Raw genomic sequence first — 4,884 nt, 5'->3', positions numbered from 1 at the left:
AAAAACAACAAATAACACACAAGGAAATCCCCATAAGGTTAGCAGCTGATCTTTCAGCAGAAACTCTGCAAACCAGAAGGGAGTAGCAGGACATATTTAAAGTAATGAAGGAGAGAAAACTACAACCAAGGTTACTCTACACAACAAGGATCTCATTCAGATTTGACAGAGAAATTAAAAACTTTACAGACAAGCAAAAGCTAAGAGAATTCATCACCACCAAACCAGCTTTACAACAAATGCTAAAGGAACTTCCCCAGGCAGGAAACACAAGAGAAGGAAAAGACCTACAATAACAAACCCAAAACAATTAAGAAAATGGTAATAGGAACATACATGTCGATAATTACCTTACATGTAAATGGATTAAATGCTCCAACCAAAATATATAGATTGGTTGATGGATACAGAAACAAGATCCATATGTATGCTGTCTCCAAGAGACACACTTCAGACCTAGGGACACATACACACTGAAACTGAGGGGTTGCACAAAGATATTCCACACAAAAGGAAATCAAAAGAAAGCTTCAGTAGCAATTTTCATATCAGATAAAATAGACTTTAAACAAAGACAAAGAAGAGACAAAGAAGGACGCTACATAATGATCAAGGGATCAATCCAAGAAGAAGATATAACAATTGTAAATATTTATGCACCCAACATAGGAGCACCTCAATACATAACGCAAATACTAACAGCCATAAAAGTGGAAATTGACAGTTACACAATCATGGTAACACCCCACTTTCACCAATGGACAGGTCATCCAAAATGAAAATAAATAAGGAAACACAAGTTTTAAATGATACATGGAACAAGATGGACTTGATTGATATTTATAGGACATTCCATCCAAAAATATCAGAATACACATTCTTCTCAACTGCTCATGGAACATTCTCCAGGATACATAACATCTAACATCTTGGGTCACAAAACAAGCCATGGTAAATTTAAGAAAACTGAAATCATATCAACTATCTTTTCCAACCACAACACTATTACACTAGATAAACATAGCAGCACCTCAATACATAACGCAAATACTAACAGCCATAAAAGTGGAAATTGACAGTTACACAATCATGGTAACACCCCACTTTCACCAATGGACAGGTCATCCAAAATGAAAATAAATAAGGAAACACAAGTTTTAAATGATACATGGAACAAGATGGACTTGATTGATATTTATAGGACATTCCATCCAAAAATATCAGAATACACATTCTTCTCAACTGCTCATGGAACATTCTCCAGGATACATAACATCTAACATCTTGGGTCACAAAACAAGCCTTGGTAAATTTAAGAAAACTGAAATCATATCAACTATCTTTTCCAACCACAACACTATTACACTAGATATCAATTACAGGAAAAAATCTGAAAAAATACAAACACATGGAGGCTAAACAACACACTATTAATAATCAAGACATCACTGAAGAAATCAAAGAGGAAATCAAAAAATACCTAGAAACAAATGACAATGAAAACACAATGACCCAAAACCTATGAGATGCAGCAAAAGCAGTTCTAAGAGGGAAGTATATAGCAATACAACCCTACCTTAAGAAACAAAAAACAACTCAAATAAACAACCTAACCTTACACCTAAAGTAATTACATAAAGAAGAACAAAACAATCCCAAAGCTGGCAGAAGGAAAAAAAAAACATTAAGATCGGGCTTCCCGGGTGGTGCAGTGGTTGAGAGTCTGCCTGCCAATGCAGGGGACACGGGTTCATGCCCTGGTCTGGGAAGATCCCACGTGCCATGGAGCGGCTAGGCCTGTGAGCCATGGCCGCTGAGCCTGCACGTCCAGAGCCTGTGCTCCGGCTAAAAGCTGGTTCTTTGATAAGATAAACAAAATTAATAAACCATTAGCCAGACTCATCAAGAAAAAAAGGGAAAAGACTCAAATCAAGAGAATTTGAAATGAAAAAGGAGTAGTTACAACAGGCACTGCAGAAATACAAAGCATCCTAAGAGACTACCACAAGCAACTCTATGCCAATAAAATGGACAACCTGGAAATCAAAAAAGAGAAGTAACAACTGACACTGCATAAATACAAAGGATCATGAGAGATTACTACAATCCACTATATGCCAATATAATGGACAACCTGGAAGAAATGGAGAAAGTCTTAGAAATGCACAACCTTCCAAGACTGAACGAGGAAGAACTAGAAAATATGAACAGAACAATCACAACCACTGAAATAGAAACTGTGATTAAAAATCTTCTAACAAAAGCCCAGGACCAGATGGCTTCACAGGCGAATTCTATCAAACATTTAGAGAAGAGCTAACACCTATCCTTCTCAAACTCTTCCAACATATAGCAGATGGAGGAACACTCCCAAATTCATTCTATCAGCATCGCCCTGATACCAAAACCAGACAAAGATGTCACAAAGAAAGAAAACTTCAGGCCAATATCACTGATGAACATAGATGCAAAAATCCTCAAGAAAATACTAGCAAACAGAAACCAGCAGCACATTAAAAGGATCATACACCATGATCAAGTGTGGTTTATCCCAGGAATGCACGGATTTTTCGATATATGCAAATTAATCAATGTAATACACCATATTAACACAATGAAGGAGAGAAACCATATGATCATCTCAATAGATGCAGAGAAAGCTTTCGACAAAATTCAACACTCATTTATGATAAAAACCCGTAAGAAAGTAGGCATAGAGGGAAATTTCCTCAACATAATAAAGGCCATATATGACAAACCCACAGTCAACATCGTCCTCAATGGTGAAAAACTGAAACCATTTCCACTAAGATCAGGAACAAGACAAGATTGCCCACTCTCACCACTATTATTGACATAGTTTTGTAAGTTTTACCCACAGCAATCAGAGAAGAAAAAGAAATAAAAGGAATCCAAATTGGAAAAGAAGAAGTAAAGCAGTCACTCTTTGCAGATGACATGATACTATACATAGAGAATCCTAAAGATGCTACCAGAAAACTACTAGAGCTAATAAATGAATTTTTAATGTAGCAGGATACAAAATTAATGCACAAAAAACCCTTGCATTTGTATACACTAAAGATGAAAAATCTGAAAGTGAAATTAAGAAAACACTCCCATTTACCATTGCAAAAAAAAATAAAATATCTAGGAATAAACCTACCTAAGGGGACAAAAGAACTGTATGCAGAAAATTATAAGACACTGATGAAAGAAATTAAAGATGATACAAACAAATGGAGAGATATACCATGTTCTTGGATTGGAAAAATCAACATTGTGAAAATGACTACACTATCCAAAGCAATCAACAGTTTCAATGCAATCCCTATAAAACTACCACTGGCATTTTTCACAGAACTAGAACAAAAAATTTCACAATTTGTATGGAAACACAAAAGACCCCAAATAGCCAAAGCAATGTTGAGAAAGAAAAACGGAGTTGGAGGAATCAGGCTCCCTGACTTCAGACTATACTACAAAACTACAGTAATCAAGACGGTATGGCACTGGCACAAAATCAGAAATATAGATCAATGGAACAGGATAGAAAGTCCAGGGATACACCCACGCACATATGGTCACCTTATCTTTCATAAAGGAGGCAAGAATATACAGTGGAAAAAAGACAGCCTCTTCAATATGTGGTGCTAGGAAAACTGGAGAGCTCCATGTAAAAGAATGAAATTAGAACACTCCCTAACACCATACAAAAAAATAAACTCAAAATGGATTAAAGCCCTAAATGTAAGGCCAGAGACTATCAAACTCTTAGAGGAAAACATAGGCAGAACACTCTATGATATAAATCACAGCAAGATCCTTTTAGAACCACCTCCTAGAGAAATGGAAATAAAAACAAAAATAAACAAGTGGGACCGAATGAAACTTAAAAGCTTTTGCACAGTATGGAAATCATAAGCAAGATGAAAAGACAACCCTCAGAATGGGAGAAAATAATTGCAAATGAAGCAACTGACAAAGGATTAATCTCCAAAATTTACAAGCAGCTCATGCAGCTGAATATCAAAAAAACAAACAACCCAATCCAAAAATGGGCAGAAGAACTAAATAGACATTTCTCCAAATAAGATATACAGATTGCCAACAAACACATGAAAGAATGCTCAACATCATTAATAATTAGAGAAATGCAAATCAAAACTACAATGATATATCATCTCACACCAGTCAGAATAGCCATCATCAAAAAATCTACAATCAGTAAATGCTGGGGAGGGTATGGAGAAAAGGGAACACTCTTGCACTGTCGGTGGGAATGTAAACTGATACAGGCACTATAGACAACAGTATGGAAGTTTCTTAAAATACTAAAAATAGACCTACCATATGACCCAGCAATCCCACTACTGGGCATATACCCTGAGAAAACCATAATTCAAAAAGAGTCATGTAGCAAAATGTTCATTGCAGCTCTATTTACAATAGCCAGGACATGGAAGCAACCTAAGTGTCCATCATCAGATGAATGGATAAAGAAGATGTGGCACATATATACAATGGAATATTACTCTGCCATAAAAAGAAACTAATTGAGTTATTTGTAGTGAGTTGGATGGACCTAGAGTCTGTCATACAGAATGAAGTAAGTCAGAAAGAGAAAAACAAATACCATATGCTAACACATATATATGGAATCTAAAAAAAATTGTCATGAATAACCTAGGGGCAAGACAGGAATAAAGACGCACACCTACTAGAGAATGGACTTGAGGATACGGGGAGCGGGAAGGGTAAGCTGAGACAAAGTGAGAGAGTGGCATGGACATATATACACTACCAAATGTAAAATAGATAGCTAGTGGGAAGCAGCTGCATAGCTCAGGGAGATCAGCTCAGTGCTTTGTGACCACCCAGAAG

Source organism: Physeter macrocephalus, chromosome 21, assembly GCF_002837175.3.
Source record: "Physeter macrocephalus isolate SW-GA chromosome 21, ASM283717v5, whole genome shotgun sequence".
Classification (NCBI taxonomy): domain Eukaryota; kingdom Metazoa; phylum Chordata; class Mammalia; order Artiodactyla; family Physeteridae; genus Physeter; species Physeter macrocephalus.
This window is presented reverse-complemented; position numbering follows the sequence as displayed.